Raw genomic sequence first — 27,402 nt, 5'->3', positions numbered from 1 at the left:
CACATATATACGTGCCCATATCAGTAAAATAAACATCCTTTCATGCTATATCTCAAAGAACTATTTTGAGGCCAAGTTGATAAATCCTCATATGAAGTTTTGAAACTCTTTGGAACATTTTTTCTTAATATCAAAGAATTCTTTGTCTAATACAACCGATCAATCATGATCTGGACCAAAGGATTGGCTGAGCAATGCCCAAATAACTTCTGCGTGATGGAATGGAATAGACAAAGAGGAAATGTGATTAGGCAAAAAAGCACTTCAAGGGCACTCCAATAAATGCAGTTGACCAGGTATGATTTACTGGCTATTTTTTTTAAGATTTTTGCTATTGGCATATGCTTTTGAAGATCATAGTGCGGCCTTTGATATCAAACATGTATGCAAGGCAAAGGTATGTTAATAACAGCAACATACTAGCTTGTTTATTAATCAGCAAAGTGGAGCGTTCATTAAAAGATGGCTATTGCACATGTATCGCAGAGTCATCTGTGTAACAACTGCTCACCTATTACCTCCCCCAGCCCTTAAGCAGTGCCTACCTTATCTATGACAGTGACAACAGTAACTCTTATATAATGGAACCTGCATGACACATAAAAATACTCTGGAATATTTTAGATCTTAATTTTTGTCAGTAAGAAATATTTTCTGAACCTAGGTTCAAGAATAACTTTATAGTTCCTGCAGCAACATTAAACATTGAGAACCTCTGTAGCTACTTGCCTGAAATATATTTTTTCTTAAAAGAGTGCTGGTACATGTGTAAAAGCCCATATGTTTTCTTGCTTACAGGATCCATAGTTTGTGAACTCATTAGTATGTGGGTTGATTCAACCAGAGTTCTTGTAGGACTTTCAGATGTCACTGATAATGTTTCCCAGGGTAAATAGCTCAGAAGCTTGGAGTCTTAGCCATTTCAAAAGTATCGACATCAAGAAATCCATAGTTTGGAGTGACCCAAGTGATAGGATTACTCCAGATCTTCAGAATACAGGCCTCCATTTTGAGTACTAAATGCATCCATTTCAGGGGAAGACTATGGCCCTTGGCCAAGTGGGCCCACTAGTCTTAGTTTCTTCTAGAGGAGGCTGGCTGTGTCTATCTTATGTGACACATCTCTTTTTGCCTATCTGTTGCCCCATAGCATTGTGAAATTATTATTTGTAATAATGCAAAGTCTGTGCTGCAGCCCACCAGAATTGTTATTCTCCAATGTGAAACTGAGAATATACTCTGCAATATGGCACATTGACACACAAGCTATTCTGAGATAAGGCTGATGTACTGCACATGGCAGATAAGGCTGAGGTATTGCATATGGCAGCAACAGTCAAAACTGCTCACCCTTACTGCAGACTGGGAGGTGTTCCAGAACCATAGCTGTGTCTTGTTATGGATGCAAGAAATTGATTCACTCCAAAGGACGTCTTGAGGTTGAATTAAAATATGTTAACAACCAGAAGAGCAGAAGCCCAGAGGGAACTGTGAACCTAAATCATTTGGCAGAACAGGCTTATCACTTGAGACAACTAGCTTCTCGAATCTGAAGAAGGAAGGTCTTGGGAGTCCGGAGAGTGTCCCAGCCTCAAACAGCATCTTGGGGAACCTAGAATGTATCCTCAGCTTGAATGGAGATTCCCAGGCATCTAACCACCCAAGTAAAGACTTGAGAATGCAGGATGTGGGAATCTTGGCTAGAAGAAGGCCTCCCACACTTTCGGGATTGCCAAAATCAAAACTTGATATGTACGTCTTCCTATAGAATCGCAGAGCCCTGTTTCCTTAGAAGTCAGCTGGGAAACCATACCATGTAGGAAATTTAAGGAAAAATTCTCATAATTTAATGAATTTGTCAAATTTGCAGCATTTTCACGGCTTTTTTTTTTTTTTTTTGAACTGATGAATCAGTACTTTTTACTGGAAAGGTCTTTTTCTTGATAAATACAATTTTACATATCAGGGACCTCCTGGTGGCAACATCCATATGACTATGTCACCATTAAGAATGGCCTAGGGTTGGAACTAGAATGCCAAAACTATGGTAACATAGCACTGCATGTCTTCAAAATGAAACTTTTTATTGGAATTAGAATGTTTAGCAAAAGAGTTCAAAAAGGGGTGGACTGAAAATAAACTGGGCATGAAAGGTACATAAATAGACCTTTCATATACCAAACACAACTGTAGGAATAAAGAAAAATTTTAAGTCAGAAAGTAACCACTACTGGAGCATTGTTTATCTATTTTTAAAGTAGCCCCAACTTTGCCAACTGATATTTCCACTGTGTGATTTTCACTGTAATCATTGTTTTTTCTTGCTAGAAGCATATTTCTGGGTCCCTTTGAACAAACCTGTTCTTGGATTTTAGACATTGAAGGTGTATTCAAATGCTGAAAAACTAATAAATCCCTTAAAATTCTAGAGGTGGGACTAGAATTCTTACACTAGAGCTGCAGATGCCAGTATGTTCGCACTTTGAAGTTCTGAACATCTAAAATAGGGTGAAAGTAAATCTTTATTAGGGGAAGCATAGACGATTTTTTTTCTGTCTCAATTTACCTACTTATTAGTTTTGCAGCTGCCACCAAATGCTTATTCCTTAAAAAGTATCCAGAACATAAAAGATGATAGTCTAGTATAGATACCGGGAAAGCACAGAAGGTAGAAAATATACTCAATGTATTTGGAATTTCTGCATAAAAATTTCTTCTTTCTGCCACTTAAACTACTATATTAATTTTAATAACAATATATGAACTGATTGTACAGAAGTCTTCACATTCATAGCAATCCACCTAGCTCCCAAAATACAATGCTCTTTCAATTTGGTTCTTATCACATAAATTCCCTATGGAGTTACTCAAAGAGCAACGGGATTCCTGTAGCTAGATGCAGAGAAGCTGCCCTGAGAGAGGTGGCAAAGTCCACCAAATACCCAACAGACTCTAGCCTAAACATCCAGGGCCTCATTCCAAGTGAAAAAGACCCTTCAATCTCATTTGACTACTTAGGCATCTGTGCTGTAGTTGGAGGTTATGCATGATTCATCACACCATGACACACTCTATTCAGCTTTTCTCTCTTCACATTTTGGAGTTTCCAAAAGACATTGCAAACATTCCTACTCTCTGCTTCTGAAGATGGCAGGTACCATGGGCTCCAGCACACAGCAAATGCAGCCTGTGCAGACGTTAAGGAATTTCCCTTATCCAAAAATGCTGAAAAGCCTCCTATAATACTAAAGGCCCAACTGATCCCACGATACAAGGGGTGACAGGCACAAACTGGAACACAGGAAGTTCCATCTCAATATGAGGAAAAACTTCCTTGCTCTGAGGGTGACCGAGCACTGGAACAGGCTGCCCAGAGAGGTTGTGGAGTCTCCTTCTCTGGAGATATTCAAAACCCGCCTGGACGTGATCCTGTGCAACCTACTCTAGGTGACCCTGCTTTAGCAGGGGGATTGGAGTAGGTGATCTCCAGAGGTCCCTTCCAGCCCCTACCAGTCTGTGATTCTGTAGTTCTGTGATACCTGGAAGATCCCCATTTCAGAGCTGGCAATACAGGAGACAAGTCAGCACTCCAACACTAAACAAGATAACCATGCTCAGCTAAACAGCGTGTTATGTAGTGTTAGCATATCACTGAGGGGATATACAACCACACCAAGGGTAGGAACGGGCACAGGACATGACTGAAGGCGGTACTGGCAAGAAAAAGAGCAGAAACATTGCCAGTCAATGTCACTGGACACCTCAAAAATTACCTAGATGACTGCCAAGAGCTGGCCATGTATCTACTACACATTAGCACTTTACAGGCCATTTGTAAATCCAGCAAAGATACAGATGGGGAAGAGGCAGCCTATTTTCTAGGGCAGAGGATCATATTATCCATCTGGTCAGTCAACTCACTGAAGGATGGACTTTTTGGGAAATAGCTAGCATCTCAGTTGCACACTGGAAAAGGTTAAAACGTTTCTACACAAATATAAAAATGAACAAATGTAAAATCTATGACCGATTTAGGTAACAGCATTCAATTTAATTCTTCTAGTCCTATAGTAAAACAGTCATAGCCCCACTCTTGGCCCACCTCATGGACAGATACATATAGATCTCTGTCTCTCGCACTTCATCACCACACTTGGCCACCTCTTGTTCCTCTCTTAGTACACAATTGCTGATATTTCATAAAGACTAAACCAATTTCTGAAGTGCTACCTATTACAGAGGCTCATGGCTTCTCAGAACAAAACGCTTTCTTTTCTGTTTTATTGGTATCTGCCTTACATGGCCAATACAGTGCAGCTGACATCAAGATGAGACAGAACGAGAAGACCAAATGGGCATTGTGGAAGGAGTACAAGAAAGATGACTTAGGTACACTTCACGACCTGTTGAATTTATATTTTACTTTGTATTGACATGCAATTGCAAGAAAATAAAATACTGCCTTTTCTTCCCTTCTTTGTTAGAAACAGATGCCTGTCTCCTAAATCTGTATGTCTGAGATAAAAATGTATATGTTTGCTTATATATTAAACCGAGTCTCAAGTATAGCAGTTGTGAGCTAGGGAAAGAAAAATAATATTGATAAATGCCCTGTTAAAAATCTTGATTCGGAGAACCTCTTTAAATGATACCAAAGAGTTGTCTCAAACTTTCTGAAATGGGAACTAATGTGTTCACCGGTGTGGCACAGAACCAAAATCAATGACAATAGATTAACTTTAATATGCTAGATGTAATGGCTACATTTTGGAAGGAACATTATCTCAAATTGGCTTTAGCCATGCTGCTAGAACGAATAAGGCCAGTACTTACAGAAGTTAAATTAATTTCAATTCATTTAAATGAGGATGTATTCAGTTGACACTACCAAACACACATTTTGTTTCAGTAGACAGAACTCTGGAACATCTCTCTGATGACTGTGGGTATGATCATCTGTCAGCCACAAATATAATTCTTACTAATCCGACCAATGCTGAAGGCAGGCAAAATAACTTCAACAGAAGATTCGGTCATTTAGTGCTTACTCTGTACACTAAAAAACCCTGTACCTACTGAAACCAGTTAGAAAGCATTTCCAGATCCATTTTCATAACATGCAAATCTTTTCTGATCTCCCCCCTATTCCCAAAGGCAAAGATTATTGGATATAATACAGTTCTGACATGGTGGTGAGATGTGCTGCCTCATGACATGTTAAGGAATATATCCCCATTTTCTGTGCACTCAATTTTTCCAGAAATTTTTACAAATCCTGACACAGTTTTGAGATATTTTATCTTCTGCAGGTGATGTTAATTGCTTTAGAAATAGATTACCCACTAGAGAAAGAGGTGTGAGATAGCTGAGCATCCAAATCCCTGCTTCATTCATTGTTTAAGAGGTAATTTCAAAATTTAAAGCTGTCTAAAATGTCTGTCAGAGATAGCTGGGAGATAGAGAGGGCAGTTAGAAAAACCCTCAGGGGATTATTTCTGTTTGGTTGAGCAGCTCAGAGTGCTTGTCAGACATTAGTGGAGTAAGATACTTTGACTTCATGAAGCGACAGAAGGGGGCTGAGATGAATTAATAGGTATGTGCCAGCACTGGAATTCAACCAAGCTCTTCATCTCAGTAAAGCATTTATAGTTTTTTTGGCAGCAAGTTCCACAGGTTGATTATGAACTCTGTTTTGAAATATTTCCTTTCATCAGTTTACACCTCACTGAGGGGAAAAAAAAAAAAAAAGTATGAGTTTCCCAAAATATTTTTCTTCTTTAAATTCTAAGTTGACATTAAGGGGCTCCTGTTTTAAAATGGCCACCAACTATATGCGGGTTAAGAATACCATAATTCTGACCAAAGAAAAAACAAATTACAGATCATTTTTTAAAGAAATATTATCAATAGTTGTTGTTAACATCTCTCTCTTCTGTATGCCCTTTATTTGTGAAGGAGTCCTAGAATTATCTGTGAGTCTCTGGATAGACAATTTTACAAAAGTGGATGACAATTTAGATGTGACATAAACAATGTGTTATATGAATGATGATGTAGCGAAAAGTGCTCATTATATGCTGAATATGAAATTATTATATTAAAAGATATCACAGTTAAAACTAAAAAAAGAGTATCTTAAAATACCATGTAGAATTTAAGCTATGGAATTAATTCACTGTCAGAAAAAAATAGAAGCAATTTAGACAAAAGTGAACAGGATTCCAAAGATTAGTCATTTATACAACTGATTTCAACTTAATGGCTGGCAGATGTCTGTGTACCTTTCTTGTACATCGGTGTGCTTTTCCTCCTCTTTTTTTCAGAAGTACCAAATAAAAGATGGATGTGTCTATCACTTGAGGGATTCTGTTTCAAACAGATCTGAACGAGTAACAGAATTAGACGGTTAGTGCAGGAGCTGGAGGACAGGTAAGGTGCTCACCAAAGGGGAGAATACAACAGGTACTGCCCAAAGAATAAGTATCATGCCAGCACAAGGTGATTTGTGGAGTTTCTTAGGTACTGCCCATGAAACCGATCCTTTCCAATATTTTCATTAATGATGTTGGCCTTAAAAAAGGTGCATGCTGGTAAAGCATACTGAATATGCTAGGCTGAGATATATTACCATAAAAGAGAACTGCAATAACTGAATGACCACAAGGACTGAAATAATGAAAATGAGTTTAAAATCAGTATTGCTATACGCAAGGCAATGCACTTGAAAAACACTGTAGATCTCAGCCTAAATCGGGAGTTTCTTTTTGGAAATAACTGATAAACCACAAGACCTGTAATCTCAAATACTTAGCTACAGGTTCACAACAAGCTATCAAGATTAAGCACTAATGAAGGCAAATGCAACTCTACTATGTATGAGGACAGTATTTCAAAGAAAGAGGGGGAAATATTACTATCATTGTAACAGATAGTGGTGGGACCCCATTAGGAATACAAGATAAACTCCCATCAGTGCTGAAAAATATGAGTGCAGAGCAGATCAGGTACAGAGAACTATAAAACTATGTCTGTGTTGTGGATATGGACACCCCACAGCATTTTCTCCCTATATCTTGCTAAAAAGAGTAATGAGCTGGAGGCTGATTTGCTGCTCTATTTCATTTGTGTGCCTTGATTTTCTTCCCATGCAAATGGAGGAAAACAGAGTGGTATACTTCCAGATTTTACCCCAACACAGAACAAGAATCCTACTGGATAACACACCCGAACCTGGGAAGTCTCCCCGACTTCCAGAGGACAGGCACATTCTTAATGACCAAGTCAACAAAAAACTGGCTTTCTATTTATACCTTAAAGGAGACTAGAAGAGCTTGTTTTTTCCTAATGTTGCAAAATTAAGTCTTAGCTGGAACAATTGCTATCTATAAATAGAGAGGAACATTAATACCAGGAAGAGAGAATATCAAAATGATAAAACTATCATAAAAGCAAATGGATAAAAGCAGCCTATATGCAAGTGTATCTAATTGAAAAAAAAGGTCCATAGCAAATATCAGGGAAGTGAAATTCTGGACCACATTTCCAAAAGGGCATCTGGCTGTTCCCAGCTTTATTGCTTTTACATATGAAATGTCAAGTGCTGGGGAGGAGGATTATCAGATTTTGTGCTTGTGCAAGGAGAGGCCAGGACTCAACAAGCCCTGGTAAGCCTACCTCTGCAAGATTTCACTAGAAGCATTGCTGTCAAATGGCTGTTTCTCATTCACAATTAGTTTTGCAGACCATTATTTAACTACTTTTACTGCATATGCTGACTGCGTCCAGCATTGTTTTAATGGATCAACAGGTGAGCCTACATTAAATGTTTTGCAGAAATTTAAGCATATTGTACTAATACTTACACCCGTATTGAACAAATTTTCATTCCAATAAAGAAATACTACATTTGTTACATAGTATTTGCCATTATACTATATTAGCCAACAATCATTACTTGAGATCATACTAAATACACCTCATGTCACTGTTATGAAGTATGAAGATAAAGGTCAACCTCCAAACTTCTCTTTTCTAACTGCATAGAGAAGTCAGCATTCGTTTTGAGTTGTGGAAGCTAGATGTTGGGCAACTAACTGCCTTGCTAGGAAAAAACATTTAATGCTTAGACTTTTTAAGAACTTTCTTTATCTGCTCTCACTGCTTGCAAATTCAAGTCTGCTGATAACTAAATTGTCACCAGGAAAGTCTTCCAGTGTCTAGCAGCACCCAAACCCCTTTGTTATTAAGCAGTTCAGCTACTGCATCTCATTTATTCTCTGTCATAAACTATGCATTATTTTTCTTCCATCTTGTTTTCAGACCTACAGAAGGAATTTGAAGAAATAGCCTGTGCGTGTCCCAGAGCATGGGTAATAGACTGATCCACTGACACGATAACTTTGTGGATCTCCCATTTACGGCCTCTGACTTGGTGCTGGGCAACTGTCTTGGGGCTGTAGCTCCCACTCCAAGAGCAAGATAACTAAAAGTAACATTCAGCTGCATGGCATTGAAGTAATCACCTGTCTCCAGGACCACGCGATGATGCCAAGGCCTGCAGCCATTGACCCAAGCACAACCAACAGTCACAAGGCACATCCTGCCTATGCAGCTTTTCAGCAGAAAAGCACCGGAATGGAAGGCAATTGATATAAACAGTGGTATAATTTCCCAACAGGAGTAGAAGTAGATGCTTCCATTATTTCAGAGCCACACACCTCAGCACTGCCAGCTATGGCATCACCACAGATGTGGTGACTCTTCATTGTTTATATCTGCATCAATGCTTACACCAGTGAGGGATGTAGAGCCCTCTCCCAGTATTAAGCTGTTGCCTGATTAATATGGCTAAATGGATACCATAGCACTCAAAACCTCTTTTTGTGTCCCTGACAACTTGAAGCAAAGCCATGAGCAGTCTAGTCAGCTTCTGGAAAATGTAGGGCTGATTGGCAAGGTACTGCTTGCAGCTGGAGGCAGTCAGAGATTTTAAAAATATCCAGAACAATTTTCAGAAAACTTCTGTTCACCATTTACCCTTCGGTTCACCCCTCAGTTGCCCTCCATTTTGTCTTGGTTTCTTTAAAACGTACTCTCCATCTCCTTGATATTTTGTATTTGCGTAGGTGTCAAGGTGTTGGTAGTGGGGGGCAGGGAAGAGGAGGATCTCCAGAGTGGAGTAGATATCCATATGGCAGCCCGTGGAGGACTCCATGCCAGAGCAGGGGAAAAGAGTGAGGTAGAAGGAGAAGCGAGGCCTCCTGTTATGTACTGACCATAACCCACCATTCCCCCGTCCTCCTCTGACAGTGCATGGGGGAGAGGAGTCTGAAGGACTCAGGTTGAGCTTGGGAAAGTTGTGAGCAAGGGGTTGTTTTAATGTTTGGGTTTTTTGTTTCTCACTGCCCAGATCTATAAAATAGATTGGCAATAAAATAATTTTTGGCAAGTCAAGTCTGTTTTGTCTGTGACAGTAATCAGTAAGCAATGTCCCCATCTTTATCTCCACCCATGAGTTTTCTCATTGTTGTTTTTTTATTTTCGTTCCCTGTTCCACTGGGGTGGTGGTAGTGGACTGAGTGAGCAGCTGGGTGGGAGTGTGGTTGTTAGCCAAGGCTAACCCAACACATATTTACATCCACAAGATGCATATAAAGATGAAAAAAACATTGCTGCTCCCAAAGCTGTAGGAGAAAATACAATCCTAGGAGAAAATGAAATTATTTCAGTTCAGTTTGCTCATGGCTTTAGAGGATTTCTGATCAACAATCCTTCATTTCTGTATCAGTAAACCAATTGAGATGACAAGTACTGGGATTTCACTCTTTCAAATGTCATTCTCTTCAGCAATATTTTTCCCTACCATATCTATGCCACATGTTAATTGTTGGGTTTTTTTTTAAAAAACATAGTTCACATTTGTAACTCTTCCGCCGCAGCACAACTACCCACAAAAGATCCTTTTCCACAATCCAGCAAGTCTAACAAATACTTTTTAGATTCAAGGAATACTAATTTGAATGCATCTCTTTTATAGTCCCCTAAACTTTTTTTGAGGAGGGCACCTACACATGCTTGCCTCTGCAGAATTATACATTCATAATAAAATGTCAACTTTTTACAACTTTTTACATTTCTTAACATTTTAAGATAGTGCAAACCAATCCACTCAGTGGTAGTTCACTATATTGGCATGACATTCAAAGCTTGATGTGTGCACCGAGGTGGTTGCGTTCTGGAACGAAGCACAGTGGAGGGTCACGTTGGACTGCCGTGTGACGCAGGCCACAGCTCGCTTACAGTCAGCTATTCTGTCATACCTGAACTGCTACAGATTGTGAACTTGTGTACCGACCATACTGTCAGATCTCAGAGAAGTCTTCTTCAGAAATCTAAGAGGATTTGAGATATTATGATGAAGAAAATGCTTTTAGCATGCACTCTGAGATTTATTGTTGCATATTCCATACTCAAATGGTTGCTCAGAGGATGCAGTCTTTGAATAGCTCTGACATTAGTGATGTCCTCAAGTGTTTTTTTCCTGTTTCTGAGGAACAGGTGAGGAAAAAAGCTAGGTTTAATAGCGTGTCTTTGTAATGGAACTGTGATGTAATCTGTTTCTTTGTCCTTTCCACTTATCTGCATAGAGAAATGTTTTATTTATCAAGTAATAATGCAAACACAATAATTTCACCGATTTGTATATTGGAGACAGGACTTTGGAGAGAGAAAGAACAACTGTTGCATGCTCACTTTGTTCAGTACTGCCTAGGGTTAACCGGCATGGGCAACAGTTACTTTTACTCACTAAAAATCATAGGGTGATTCAAAGGTAAGGTGTTTACTTGTTCAGAAAAGGGAATAAATTCTGTCCTGCAGCCTGGGTTGAACATGTTTCTCTGAGGACACGGGCAAGGTCACACAAAGATAGCATTCCCACTCTTGCATTTTGTTACTTTCTCGATTGTGGCAAACGTGACATGCTGAAATGTTTCCGTGGATATTGTGGAGTGCAATACAGCCAGGATTTCCCTGCTAGTAGTGTACTACGCAGCAATCCAGAGATACCCAGTGGCACAGTTATGTTTGAGATTGGCACTGTTTCTTACCTCCGTGTGAACTGCCCAGGCTTCTGACATGATTCTGCCTGCACCGTTCCCTTAATCTGAACACCTAAAGTACTTGTGGATGCTAGGCTAGCACAACAGCAACTAGAGCAAAAGATCTTTTAAACAGAAAGGTCTGTAAACACCTTCTGGGTCTGTAAGAAACTATTTCTGTGCCAAGCCCTATTCTTCCCAGGAGTTTCCCAGTGCACGCTATGCTGCGGACTCCCAACTTGCCCCTGCCTCGCGGAGAAAGAAACAACAATTCTCCCTGCTGTCCTCACACTGCCCTTTTAAGGGAAGATAATGTATAGCATCAGTAAACTCCAGATAAACAGCTGCTACCCAATATGTGTTATACAATTAGCATCCAAGTGGCAATAAGATTGCCTATGAATTATTAGTGCCACTAAGCTAAGATTGAACCTGACTTAGCTGTTCCTATGTTTATGTAAAAGAAAAAAGAGGGTTCTGCACACATTTGTATTGAATTATACAACATCACAATGTTAAGGGAATATTGCTGTCTTTGTGGGGATAATCTTTGCTTCAAACACATAGAGATCTAGTACCCTTCTATCACTCATCTGAGAATATTTTTATCTTTTATTTTTTTCCTTGTAGCATCTGCTTTAGAGAAGCAATATGTTTCCTTGCATTAAACAACTGCTGTACATAGGAGCTGACTGGCTTCAAGGCTTAAACTCCTTTTCTTTTGGTTATACATTTTTCAGGGTTGCTGAAAATAATTTGACAAAAGGCATATTACTTACATCAGCAATTATAAACTAATAAATGTTTCTGAATGTCACAGCTGCAAAGATTTGCGTTAGTTTCTTGCAGTTTCCTAACTACAAGCCTGCATATCTTAAATCTATACTAGGAACACAATAGTATTAAGAAAATTAAGTTTAAACTGCATTTGAACACACTGAAAAAGGGAGGACTGCACAACTGATACAATTCCTATGCAGTTGTCAAAGCCTTTTAACAGTCCTCCCCCTCCACATTGCTGTTTTGCATAATGTTGTTAATATTACTTATACTCAGTGCCAGTCTTCCAGGTTAAAGTTGTACTGTAAGAATTATATAAAAATTCAGGAGGAAAAGGACCTCTGGAGGTCCTCTAGACTCAATTTACTGTAAACAGGACTAGCTTCAGAGCTGCACCAGGTTGCTCAGGGCCTGCCAGTGAGGAAATGAAGATGACTTCCTGTTGAAGGAAGATGACTGCATGACTTTCTGGGTAGTGTGATGTGATTCAGCTGTCTGAAATTAATAACACTAGCAATAATGATTATGTGTCAACTAAACTCCAGAATTGTCTTGTAGACTTAACACAGGTCTACAACATTTTAGACATCAATGGTAAGAGCTGAGAAATCAGATTTGGGCAATCTCTGTGCAGGGAGAGCCACGAGAGGAGCTAGCTGACGTGCTGTAAAGCATGACATGAGATACCTCAGCAGAAACAAGGAGAGAGGCAGGAGGGGGAATGGGGAAGAATACAAAGCCAAGAAAAGGAAGATTGTATTTGGCTGTCCACTTATTGGAGGAACAACTTTGTGATTTTTATCATCCTTCAGCTTGTACGAGTAACAACCATTTTATGAAATATATTTTCTCAAGATCTGCTTTATAGATGCATTGTGTAATGCAAAGAAGAACCTTCCAAACAGTTACATTAACAACCAGCCATGAACCTGGCTCTGTTCTGCTTCAGTTGTGCCTTGTATGCTCAGCGGGATATAAAAAATTAAAATTGTCCCAGTCAACAACTGACTCCTCTGCAGAGGCGCCACCTCCAGATGCTGTATATGAGGAAGCTGTTGGCTCTGTATCATCAGCTTTTGATTTCATTTTGCTCAAAGAACACTTCACAGAAGGTGCAGGGGGGTGGGAATAAATCATGACTGACATGGACTGTGCTTCAGTGGTCCTGACAGCCAGAACAGTCCCTGTGAACGAGTATTACCACTGGAAAACAGAAGAGCTCTAAGGCTAGTTTAGCACGTTTATTGCGTCAGACCAAAGCACGACTCCCCCAGCATGAAAGTATGAAAGGGTGGCTGAACAAAATCAAGCTGCACCCATCTCGTAACTGGCCATTTGTCCTGACTCTGCAGAACCCTTGTCTACAAGGGTAGACGGAAGGAAGGTTTTCATAGATCATTAGAATAAGAAAATGCAACTACAGAGTTTGATATCAAGTATTTGTCCTGAGAATTCAATATTTTTGATACATACAACATGGTTTTGGTTATGCACTATCCAAGTATGTTGATTTTAAGCATTTGCCTAAAAGATTGATTTTATTATTCAGAGCTGTTTTCTTTGCTTGATTTCACTGTGAACTGGCATTTTTTTCAAGGAAAAAAAAAGAACTCTATCATACTGATATTTCTAGCTTATACATTTTTTTCTTCCTTGTGAAGGATTAAGATTTTAAAAGTGTTCTAATAAGGCATGAATTAGAAATGAAATTTGTCATTAAACTGCTGTGAAATGGAGTACTGCGGAACTTTTCCAGTCAGTTCCTTTTGATTTGTTTCTCATAATCTAATTGAAAACTGATGATAATAGTTAGCATGCATATTTGTAAAATATGTCATGGAAAATGTAATCTCAACAGGTCTTACAGAATATAAAAAGAACATTTTGATTTTTAAGTGGACAGTATTTTAAACAGTATTTAAAAGAGGAAAAGAGAATTGGGACTAAGTTAATAACATAATAGAACTCAAATAATTCTGAACCTTTTCCCCTTAAAATGTAATTTAGGCATTTGCTTCAGCACTGAATCAGTATTGCGAAATATGCAAGAACTATCAAATGATTACAAAGCAAAAGTATTTGAATTTTCTCCATATGGTGTAAAGTAAACAACAATCTTGACACAAATCAGAGTGCCTGTTTGACATCAGGATTTCTGCCAAAACGTAGGTGGTTGGGACAGCATTCATGTCTTCTTCTTCTAAAATTATACAACTTGACTGTACTGTCAAAATAAGAAGGAAAACTTCATGTAGTTTTCTAACCTGATGCACTAACAGAATCTGCATGTTCACAATCTAAATGTTGACAACGTCTGAGAAAGGAAACACATCTCTCACAAGAATGGAGAATGGAGTGATAAATGGATGAGACCAAGATACCATATGAAGATCAATTGTCTGAAGATAAAGAATATGCATCAGTAGCAATTGTTACTAAAAGGCATGCAAACATCCATAAATAGAATAATTTGTTCTTAATTCCAAGAAAAAAGAACACAGTGATCTTTGTGAAAAAATATGGTTTTACATGGCACATAGACAATAGATGACAAAAAGCCAGTCTTCAATGAATTAGTAATCCTTTTTGGAGTCAGATTAAACAAACACATTAACAAATATTAACTTCAACAACATGCATTTTCACATAGCTTTTTCATTAGTAGGCTGATTTTGATAGGTATAAAACATTGTCAGCTTTATTGACTTCATTTTCCCTGTTACCTAAGATGCCTGCAATTGCTGGTTCTGCGGCCCTTTTAACACCTCCTGACAGACAATAGGCACCCCAGGTAGAATGTGATATTTAGCACATGATGGCTGTCAGAAAAAGTGCCTGGAATTTGCAGCCTAATGACCTGCAGTCTTCCAGTCTCAGGAGCCATCTTGTACCCAATTATGTTTGGTACCATCTAGTGTCACTTTACAATTCTCTCTTTGCGTCAGGAGCGTGGAGTACTTTCGAAATTACCTGCCTGAAAAAAAAAAATCACAGAAGTAGATAACACTGTGTGGTAGCTCTGTTCGTAATGAAAATGAGGTCGTTTATCTGTAACTCGACAAGGTATGCCCAGCTGAAGCCTGATTTTTTTTAAGATGTGGAAGTAGCCACATGCCGTGCAAACCCTTCCTGCTCAAATTGTGGCACATCCAGGGCAGCACACACCTGATAACCTTCCATCGCGATCTTAGATAGACTCTGAAGGAGTGCTTGTCATTGCAGGCACCACTCTTTGTGGCAGGAAGGAAAATATCAGCTACTTGAGAGCTCCAGCTGCAAAGGATTTTCTGACAGGAGAAAAACCTGTCTTGATCCTCCAGCAAATTAAAGCTCTGTTCAAGTGTTGTATGCGAATCCCTATAAATACACAGGTGAGAAGCTATCTATCTAGCGTGTATGGTATCCTCTCTTCTGTGTGTTTGGCATTGACAAATATGGAACCTATAAAATAAGTGCAGAGAACAAGCAGTAGTGAAAGACATGTTATTGAAAAAGAAATATTTACTTTTTTATAGAATCATAGAATCATAGAATGGTTTGGGTTCAAAGGGACCTTAAAGATCATCTAGTTCCAACCCTCCTGCCATGGGCAGGGACACCCTCCACTAGACCAGGATGCCCAAAGCCCCATCCAACCTGGCCTTGAACGCTTCCAGGGATGGGGCCTCCACAACCTCTCTGGGCAACCTGTTCCAGTGCCTCACCACTCTCACAGTAAAGAATTTCTTTCCAATATCTAATCTAAATCGATCCTCCTTCAGCTTAAACCCATTACCCCTTGTCCTGTCACTACACTCCCTGATAAACAGTCCCTCACCAGCTTTCCTGTAGGCCCCTTCAGGTACTGGAAGGCCGCAATTAGATCTCCCCGGAGCTGCCTTTTCTCCAGGCTGAACAACCCCAAAATATAATTATAATATCAAATCCTACCATAGAACTGGGCAAGTGTTCTATTTTTAGGCTGGGGTGGGAGGAACTGACTGGAGACTTTGCCCCTTGCCCAGAAAAGAATGAAGATGTGCAAGGGCAAATGACAGTATATCAGGACCATCACCAAGAAAAAGAGCTGGCTACTTTGCTAAAAAATCTGGAAAAGCCGGGACTGTTCAAAAAGTCCCCATCTGTCACTGGGACCTATGCTGTTATGAGGAAGATTCTCTTCCAAGCAGTGCTGGACACTTGTAAAAGCTAAGGCACAGATACTCCTCTTTTTGTTTAAAAGACAAATTGTTTCTTCAGTTTCAATCTGTTAAGTTTTTCATATATCATAATAGTAGTATGCTTAGTTAAGTAAATAATAAGAATCAGAACAAGCAAAAAATGAGGGGTAGCATTAGTGTGCAATTATTTATTCTGCTTCATGTAAGTAAAGAAATATTTTATCTTTGTAAATGTCAGGTTGTCCGGCAAGGTTCTGAAGTCACCATCCTTAGAAGATTTCAGAAGTCACCTGAACAAGGCTTTCAGCAACCTCATGTAGCTTTGAATTTGGCTCTGCTCAAAGGTGGGGGGGGACTAGAGACCTCCGGAGTCCCTTCCAAACAAAATTCTTCTATGACTCTGTGGCTCTATTTATGAATAACAGGAGAAAGAAAGAAATGAGAAAAATTGTGCAGTTCTGACCAAAAAAATTCCCTGTGGAGAGGTTGACCCTTGCCTGTCAAAAGTTCCCATTTTTCCCTAACTGGTCCTGTGATGCCAAATATTTAAGCAACGTGTTTCAGTTATTTGCCATGATCATAAAGAAAAAAATATGCATGGAATATGCAGCTGCCTTGTTGGTGTCCTTAGCATTAGTACAGACAGAAAAAGGATGTTCTTGACCGTATAGAGAAGTAATTAGTTAAAAGACAGAAAATATTATTATGGCATAAAAAATTTAAGACTTGAACCCCTTTAGGTAGGAATATAATTATTAGTTGCTACTACAGATTCTGCAGATGATTTTCTAATGTCCTGTCAGATCATGATTTATTTCATGTTCTTAAAGGAGGAGGTACTGTCATACACAGCTTACCTGCTTAGTTCATTTCGTGTCTAGACTCATTGCCCCCTAATAATTCTGTGACAGAGACAATAATGCTGAGAATCTGAATAATAATGATAAATATCTGGTTTTGCTGTCAGAAGACATAGCAAAACACATCTTTGGCTGTACTGTACTGGGGAAAATGCTTGCAAAAGTATGTTTTTTTATTACATCAGTTCTGATGATAAGCTATTGCAGTGATTTGCTTTCTGACAGTCTCTTGGAGCATCCTATTCAAGGACCCCTTGTGCTGAACTCCATAAACGTGGGGGTTTTTTAAGTTGTCCTGCCCTGGAAGGAAAACTTAATTGGACTCAATGGCAATGAGCAATAGCTCTCTTCCCTCCAAGCATATAGATATAACTATGCTGCTGTCACCCCTCCATTACTCGTGTCAGCCCTGCATTATTCGCACAACTTTTGACATGCCAGCAGGTATGAATGAGCACGTATACAAGCCTCTTTCTATCCATGAGTATGTACATGCATAAAATCTGCCTTTTCTTTCACAGCCCCATCTTTTCCTGCTGCATACCATTGATGCCTTCCCTCCATCCTCTCCTTTGGTATAGTAGCTAATATTTTCTGACCTCATTTAGGCTGCCTTCCCCTCCTGCCATTCAGGGGAGCTCAGCTCCGCAGAGGCAGAATTGTCTGTCGTGATTTTCTGGCAAAGAAAATAAGAGGAGTTTATTTTATTTTTTAGAACAAATGCATTCAGCTTTAATTTTGTATTGTGACTATAGTACTTCTGCACAAATATTCCCTTGATGGTTACAGCTGGCCAGGCACAAACTGCCAGCAGTACATCAAACCTCTCCAGTTCCAGCCTTATTTACATTTACAACATGCTCGGTTTTCACATCCATTGAATCCTTTGGCTTTGTTCAGCTGACAAGTAAATGTTCCTATTATCGTACTTTTGATAATGTGGATGCAGTTTCATGAGTATGCATGCCAGGAGCATAAAGTAAATTAGCCATGATGGAGTATCAATTTGAGGCAGAAGCATTCCCATAAAGGAGTTACCTAAAAGTCAAATCCCTCTGAACTCTTAAGTCATATTTCATTAGCGGACAAAAATACTAAACGCCACCCCGCTTTGTCGCTTGGCACAGAACTCAGTCCCTTCTCTGGTGCTCTCTGTGGGGTGAGGCAGCTTTTCCTGTTGTGTTTTGCAGTCCAGCTCCTCTCCAGTAGCTTCCTGGGTTGAGCACACCATGCACAACCCCCTCTGCATTTCTAGGAACGTCTCTTCTTTGCAGTCAGCTCTAAAGCTTGACCTGGGCCTGCCCTGTGCTGCAGGAAGACACGTTCCCCCTCCTCCCCTCTCTATTTTCTCCAGCCTCCCAACACCTCCCTGTTGTTGTAGGTCTTGTCCTTCCCAGCAGGCTGAGAGCCTCCCCACGCTTAGTGTGCTGGGTAGCTCAAAGGGAAGCAATGTCTCCTCCTCTCTGGAGGCATCCACTTAACCTGGAGCACGGCAGCCACTAAAAAGCAAAGAGACACCCTCTTGCCTTGAAGCACAGCCACTCTTTTTATAGTAGGACATACCACGCAGTGTGCATAAATTAAATGATGAGCAAACCAGTAGAACTGTTCTAGCATCTTTCACCGTAATACAGACCATTGAACAGGCATTAGAAAACCTTATCATGAAATGATCTGAAACTATGAAACGAGAGCTTCTGGACACTAAACTAGCTTGGCCTTCAAGTACCAAACTTCATCACTAGGCTTTGAGTATTTCGTCAGTATTTTGTCAAACAGTTTAAAACATTAGCTTTCCAGATATATCCACATATATTTTTTCTGATCCACTATATTATAAAACACTATTTCATATTTTTGGCTCTTTGACTGTTTAAATTCAGAGTTAACTGTTTTCTCTGTTACTAGTTATGACATCTTGAATCACACCTGACAGAGTTAAAGCAGATGAATGAAAGGCCATGGGGCTGCTTCCCTCAATTCTGCTTATTGATAAATAGAAAATTCACTCTCTTGTTAACCTCTTCACGTTCAAATGGATATTTCAAATTTCTCCTCGCAGAAGGAAAATAATGGGAAAAATGCAACATAAGTCAGCAGTACTCCAGTAGAACACTAATTGTGGAAAAAATGATGCAAAGGGCAGCAAAGAGATGTGCTGAGTGTTGCTTCTGAACCTAGGTATCAAAATAGATGTGCTGAGAAAAGCAGTATCTTTAAAAAGGTTATGTTGTCCACATTTGTTATTTCTTTTTGTAATTTATTACCTTTCCCTTACACCTTTCTTGAGGAGGAAGAGGCAGATTAGTTTTCAAAGCCCTTAGAGGCTATAGATGTGTTTAGGATTAATTCCTGCAGTTCAGTTTCTGGGCTGTGTGCCACACACAAGGAGTGGCAGCCTCCAACCAGTAGCCAGCGGGATGAGTCTTATAGCAAGCACAGCACTTCTGTCTCCGAAGAGTCAGAATATGCCTCTTCACAAGGCAGGAGGGCAGAGGACAGAAATGTTCAAGGGGCTGAAGCTTTGCCTCTCCCTTGCCAACAGAATCGTGCTGAAATTGTAAACCAACATGTACGGAAATCTGCATCCAGCTGCAGGAAACCCCCGAGCATCAAGTACACAGGATTTATTCTCAACCAAGATCACACTAGCAAAGCACGTAATTACGGTGATGAAGGAAATAGGTGTCGGGGGCTTTATATTCCAGAGGTATGCAGCTATGACTCCTGAGAGATTCTGGACGGCTGTGTTACAGTGTGCGGCTCCGATCACCACGGCAGAAGGTCTGCAGCTCTGGGAATGTCCATGTTATGCTGAGGAGGTCTGAAGTCCGACACTGGTGAAACAAAAGACCCATGTCTTCATATCTTCAGTTTGAAGGTGATCTCGTGCACAAGACGGGAACAACAGGTAATCAGCACCCATGAACGGGTCATGCCCCTGTTAAGGCTCCTGTGCTCCGGTTACCCCCCGTGTAACCCTTCTGTGGAGAAATGGAAGTTGTGTGATTCAGACACTGTCGATGTGCTCCTTTTCACGAGCACTAAACACACAAACCTTCACATTTTAAAGTGGTCATGTGTACAGTCATTGTGCTGGTTATACGGATTTGTTGGTGTTACTGGCACTGATTTTGTGATGGGAGATTGCATGAGACTACAATTACAGGAATTATTTACTTCTTCCCAATCATCACACTTTCTGTTTTAATAATAGAGTGTAGGTGAAGAAAAGAGCGTCATTCAGAGAGATGACAGGTGTTCCTGCTGGAAAGCTCAGTCCGCATCCATGATATTAAGTTAAATAAATCCCAGGAACATGGGGACTAATCAAAAGTGATTAAAAAAAAATAAATCTCATTGACCTATTCTAACCAATTTGCTTCCATAACTATTTTCTTTATGTCAAATAGGCAACACTATTTTAATTGTCAAAAGATCTCATTTCAGCAGAGTCCACATTAAGAAAGAAGACACAAAAATATCAAATACAAAGAAACACCTTGTAACCACTTTTAATGACAATCTAAAAATAAAGATATAAAAGGATAAATTAAGTACAATGTTGAAAAAACACTTTATGTATTTTCAGCGTCAAATGAAAGAGCTTTAGTCTCCCATAAAGGTCAGTCTGGGTTTTTTTTTTCAGTGGCTACACAGGGAAAGCTACATATTTTAATTTCTGTTTGGTCTCTTTCTTCTGGAAATAAGCTTTTGTGCCTCTGCAGCCAGACCTCAACCTCCGTATTATTTTCTCTACTTTGGCAAGTCTTCCCAAGTTCTGTTACCTCTTCTGCATCTGCATATCATCCGTTGTTGATTTTAGCTGCTCTCTTGGTTTCAGTCACCACGTATGCCTAACAACAGTCATATACATTTGTCAACTACAAGCGTATCTTGTACTTCAGCCTTTCCCCTGCCACTGCCTCTTTCTCACTGAACTCTGAAGGTTTGCTATGAACTCAATCTGCACACATTTACAAACTTATAACTGTTCCTGCCTGCTCTGCTCCTCTGCTCTCCATTTTGTCTTCTGCATTCCCTAGGTCTGAGCAAGAGGAGAAAAGCACAAAAAGAGAAAGACTCACACAACCCTTTCATTATATAATGCAGTTCGCTCCATAGTCTTGTGATCTGACAGCACCGATCTGAGAAACTTGCTGGTTTTCTGTGGAAATTATTTTATTATTTTATCCTTGACAGTCCTGTGCCCACCATTTCATGTTTTAACAGAATTTGATGAAAAAGCTCTTTTCTAATCAAAACCATATGTAATGTACTTTTTCTGAATTCTGTATTTTAAACTTCTGAGCCAATTGGCTCAAAAGAGATTATTTTTCTCTGGAAAATGATCCTGTTTTCAAACTGAAATAGAGGTAACATACCAGCTGAATGAAAAGGATCTGTATTTTTTGGAGTGTATAATGAAATGGAAGACTCCTAAATTTTAGAGGAGTTTGGCTTTCCTTTATGAATGCTTTGATTTCATGTTAAATGTTGTATTCTTGAGTAGACTGCTGGAGAAGTGAATTGCAGGGGTGAGGGAGAAAGGCTCATTTGGCAAAGTGGCAGGTAACTCAGTACATCTGCTTACCCCACTTGAGAGGCTGGCAGGATTTGATGCATACTGAAAGAAAAGCTAGTCAAAAATACTGCAATGTGTACCGCTTTTGTCCGAGTGCATTAATTCCTATTTGTAGGAATAGATACAGGACAAAAGAAATAAAATCGTATTAAATCTCTGAGTGTTTCAAACTTTGTGTTGGCATTCATTCCTAATTGAAAGAGTTCCAGTCAGTTTAGTACAGATTCTGCCTTGATGACAATAATTATTAGTTCACAAGAAAATGCCTACTTGTATAATACAGGCTATCATACATCATCTTTTTCCCAGACAGCTGCTCTTTTTCTTTCCTCTGAATACATCCAGGCAGATTTTTGATAGCTGCAGCCTGGAGCCAGCTTTTGTTTTTCCTGTGGGGAAAGTCAGGAAAGGAGGTGGAATCAATGACAAATGGATGCTGAAGAGTAATCCGAGTCCAGGGGTGGGGGAGGAAGGAAGAATTATCAGCAATTTTAAAATAGAAAGAAAGGGAGTTGCAGAGCAACTGCAGACAGTAGACACGTGGGCTGAGGATGGGGGATGAGAGCAAAGAGGCGGAGGGAGGTCTAAGTGGGAGCAGAAGCTGAGGGGTGGGAGAAGATAATGGGACGAATGTGGGGACTGTGGTGAGGAAGAGGGTGCAGACCTATGATCAGAAGGGCATGCACCAGTACATGAAGAGGGTTGACCAGCTGGAAAATAGCTTTGCAGAAAAGGACCTGGGGATCCCGGTGGACACCAAGTTAAGCATGAGCCAGAAATGTGTCCTTAAGGCAAAGGTGGCTAACAGTATCCTGGGCTGCATTAGGAGGAGGAGTGTTGTCAGCAGGTCGAGCAAGCTGATCCTTCCCCTCTCCACAGTGCTGGTGAGGCCACACCTGGTGTGCCGGGTCCAGTTTTGGGCTCCCGAGTGCAAGAGAGATATTGACCTACTGGAGAGAGTCAAGTGAAGGACCACGAAGATGATTAAGTGACAGGAGCATCACTTATATGAGGAGAGGCTGAGAGAGCTGGGACTCCAGTCTGGAGAAAAAATGGCTCAGTTGGATCTCATCAATGTCTATTAATACTTGAAAGGAGGATGCAAAGAAGAGGGAGCCAGGGTCTTTTCAGTGGTGCCCAGTGACAGGACCAGAGGCAGTGGACACAAACCGAAACACAGGAGCATCTGAACATCAGGAAACACTTTTTCACTATGAGGGTGACTGAGCACTGGCGCTCGTTGCCCAGGGAGGTTGTGGAGTCTCCAACGTTGGAGATATTCCAAAGCTGTCTGGACATGGTCCTGGGCAACTGACTCTGGGTGGCCCTGCTTGAGCAGGGGCATTGGACCAAATAACTTCTAGAGGTCCCTTCCAATGTCAACCTTTCTGTGACTGTGAATCTTGGGAGGGAAGGGGCTCTAGAAGAAGAGTTTTAGCATAGTTATGATATAGGAGTTCAAATTTGGGGAGCTTACAGATGGGAACCCTTGAGAGTTTGTGCTGTAAACAGCAACTTGGAGCTCAGGAAGTGGAAATGTAAGAACCAGGGATTCTGGCAGAGAATGATGACAATTAAATTATGTTATTCCTATTTCTGTTTTGGGAACAGATGACCTCAGATAACTGTGCACTTCCATTGCACAACAGTGAAAAGCACAGGAGATAATTTGCCACTTCTTTTATAGTTGAGAACATGGTAGCTTTGTTACTTAATCTCAAACAGTTTGTTAGAGCACTCATTTGGGCCTACCATTCTCCTGACAACATGCTCACCTGCTTTCATACACACACACACACACACACACACTGCTTGCTCCTGTAATCACAGGTTGCAGAGTTAATGCTTATTGCACTGACTGCAACACAGCAGCTTTGACAACAAAACAAAACATAAATTACTATTGTTGCCAGTAGTGGTACATTTTTGAAAGTTTGCTTGAAGTAAATCTGACAGGCAAAACTGAAATCCACAGCTTCTTTTCCATTTTACCAATTTTTATCCTGACATATGATGTGTCTTCCACTGCTGATTTGCTATTCTTACTGGCATTTTTAAACTTTTGCCTTGGTTTAATTTCCTTTTTTTAACTCCCTGTTGCTTTAACTCACTTTAAGTAGTATTTATATGACAGATATATCTTATATTCTTTGAGAGGCAGGGATTTATTACCACAGAAATTTCTTATGATGAACAGTTGTGTAAATGGAACAAATGAATTCTTTCTAAGAACAACATGATGGGGAGATCAGTGAAAAAAGTCAGTCACCATGTTTCTTTTACTGAGAAACTTGGACCCACTTCTTCTGTGCCCTATTTGTCTCCAGTTTTCAATTGTTATTAATACTTGACTAATAAATTATTACAGCTTCTGAATTTTCCCAGACATTATCAGCCTCCAATGGGCTCAATACTGCAGGCATGTAAAAGGAAAGGACCAAAAAAGAGGCAAAATCTAAAGAAAGAATTCCTCCCACCTGTTTACCTCTTTTCTCTCAAATTCTCACAGTCTTAAAGAAAACTTTCTCCTCTGGTCAGGACACGGCAAGCTGCATGGCATCCCAAAAGCCAGATATCTTAAGCTTCTGCAGTGCTGCTTTTTACTTTCCTGAAATGCCTTCTAACAGGCTACGTCTAATGCAGGAAGCATCAAATACTTACACCAAGTTAATATCTTAAGGACTCAGAGAAGAACAGGGATGGGTGGAACTGCATGGGATGCAACTGTCGTGAGAGAAAAGCATTGGCTCATTCCCATACATTGAACCTCAGTTCCTGAGCTGAGATGGTAGCAGGGGAATCCTAGCATATGTAATAGAAGCTAGTACAGCTCTTTCCCTTAAAGTGGTGAAGAAAAATCCATGGAAGTTCTGAAGTCATTGAGGGGAACTAACTCTGAGAAGAATGGCCTGCTCTGCCTAAAGCAACCTCCTTAGAGACCTCGGTGATCTGCATGGAAAATAGTATGGAAAACACATATTTCAAGAGGAAAGAGGCACCAAGAAATGCATCAGAAATATGTTTTTGTGCTCAGGGGACATAACACCTCCAGTTGCAGCACAGTTATGTCAGGTTTTCTTAGGAAGCCAACCTAGTTTTGGAAGTATGGAGTTCTTTCAACTTATCACCCAATAATTCATTACACAGGCTTCAGATCTCACTGCTCTTTGTAGTCCTGCCAGATACACCTCAGAAGACTACTTAAGAATAGCAAATAGCATGATAGATTTACTGAACTAGTTGGTGAATTCTTGACTTGCTGAGGTAAGGAGGCAGGGCTCAGTGGGGATGACATACAGGTCACTCGGGCACTGCTTCTGCAGCTCAGAGTGGTACTTCTCATACAGCTGTGGCACACTGTTGCTGCTGACTGTTCTCTTAGGGGACGCTGCTCTTAATATTGAGGGAAGATGATGAAATATTGAAGGAAGATGATGAAAGCCCCTTATATTTGGGGAAGGGAATGTGTTTGCAAGCAGTACCTTTGTACTATTTAAAGGGATTTGTCTGCAAAATGAAGCAGAGGGGTGAAGGAAGAGTGAAAACATCATTGTGAAGGGTAAAAACTCTCAATTGTGGCTCTTTCACAGTGAATTTCAGATAGCAGCCCAACCAGCAAAGTCTGATTTATTCTTAGCCATTGAAGTAATACAGGCAGTAAATTAACAGAGTCTTACTTCAGGGAAAGCATATGAATTCTCTGGAGCAAAACCACAAAATGTGAGACAATGCTCCATTAGGGTGGCAATCTGTTCCCTCAGCTCTGCATGGCCTTTTTCAGCCAGGGTTTACCACCCTTGACTGCAGATTTGCAACATAGAGTTCAGATGCAGAATGGCATTTCATCCTTCTTAGTTCAAGCTCATGGGGCAGATGGGGCTGAAATAATTCATGCAAATGTTTGGGGGAAGGATACATGCATAGTAAAATCTATACCTGGATTACAGAGCACACAAAATTAGTAAATCCTGTAGAATCCTGAATATTTCTTGGACAAAGTATACCTTGGGTGGATCGTGAATGTCTAGCTGCAGTGTCCTCACCCTGTTGTGCATGAGAGAGAAACAGTAAGACAAGGTTTCAGTATCCTGACTTCACACTGAGATGTGTTTTGCTGACACCAAGGATGGAGCAGATTCAGCTTTCAAAACTTTAAAGCATGACTAGGCTCAAATCTAGAGCATGGATCTGGATAGAAGGACTTTGTAATTCACAACAGCCAAGCTACAGACCTGAACTTCATAGTTCTGAAAGGGTTTGGATTTAGGATTTATAGTCAAATACTGCATAAAAGCACCTGAAATAATGGCAGTTTAAGGGGTGGGAAAACCACCAGTAATTAAGCAGGTCCCAGACTCTAGTGGGACAGGATTATAATCACTGTATTTGTACTGATCCTTTGGGGCATTCCAGCAAGCTTCACAGATGATAGTGATTCAGGAGTGGCTACAGTGAAGGCCAGCTGGCAGAAACTTGTCCAAAAGTGCCAGCTTTATGGTGGTGTTTTTTCAGGTGATCCAGTTACTTGTATTCTCCTAGCCCTGTGTTAACTTTTGTCTCTTCTTGCAGAGGACTCTGTCCTTCCGTTTGGAACGGCAGTGTTCTGACAGCTGCTTGATGCTGAACTTACTTTGATTTATCCACTGGCTATCTTTTGGGACCCTTTCCCTGTGTACAAATATAGCTGATACAGCTAATTTCTCCATAGGTGTCCTGGATCTTGACTATCACTGGCCTTGACCTTAAGCACCTGCCCTGAATTCTGCCCCATTCTTTGTCTGTCTCTAACCAGTGGCCCAGTTAGACCTCCGGCCTGGCCCATGTGCTGTTCAAAACCCTTGGGCAAATAGTAATTTCAAATGGCATAGTGTATAACCTGATGTCTTTGTTCATCCCCTTTTCCAGCTACCTACCTTTTTCACAATCTTATTTTTTCCCTGAATGCTTCTTTCTTCTTGGTATAAGTATTAACTAAGAACTTCACATACCTCAAAGAAGTAAAGATACATTTGACCATACCCAAGCTCACTTCCACTAGTTAGAACAGATACTGATGTTGTCAGATTTAACCAGATTATCTGTTAAATCATGGTAAATCCTAAAGTTATGGTTACTTAACAGAAGCCATGTTACATATCAGAAGTAGTCAGTAGATCTGTGTTATCTTGACTTTTTCCTGCAGTAATTACCACTGCACCTACATTGCCTCCAGCACCTCAACCAAACTGCACACATTCCTACCTTGGTTCTCCACTGTGTTGTCTAACATGTGTTGCCTTGTTCCCAGGAGATGTTTTAGTGAGTGATCTCACTGAAGGAGATCATGACCACTACTAGACTGTAATGATGAACAGGTTAGAAGGGTAGACTAAATAATACTGTATATTACCTAGCAGATATTTTCAAGAAAATTCTCTGCTACGAGATGAACACTAGCTCTTCTTTCCTACGTTGAAGTGGCTTGTAGTTGTGCTTTCCACTATAATATGCATCAAGTATAGAGTGACAAGTGAATCAATGGTACAGAATGTACTTCTGAAGGTATTCAAGGAAACCAGTTGGGTGTCTTGGTGAGCTCCACAGTCTGCCTCTGAAAAGGTCAGACCAAGGAGCTGATTTTTCTTGAATACATTCACTTGATCTGTGTCACCACAGAAAGGAGCTTATTGTTTCTCTTTTGCCATGTTCCTGCTGAGAGATGTACCGATGGGGAAAAAAAAAAAAAAAGAAAAAGATAATTTTCTAGAAATCCTGGGGATTTCTCTCTTCCTCAGAAAAAAAAAGTCTCAGAAATATAAAACAAGAACAGAATTAAAAATAGATTAAAAGTTTTGGTCAGGCCTACTAGTTAAGATCTCAGAGAGCAAATGCCCACCTTTCTTAATGCCACAAAGAATAAAATCTAACTGTGAAAAAAA

Source organism: Grus americana, chromosome 2 (assembly GCF_028858705.1).
Source record: "Grus americana isolate bGruAme1 chromosome 2, bGruAme1.mat, whole genome shotgun sequence".
Classification (NCBI taxonomy): Eukaryota; Metazoa; Chordata; class Aves; order Gruiformes; family Gruidae; genus Grus; species Grus americana.
This window is presented reverse-complemented; position numbering follows the sequence as displayed.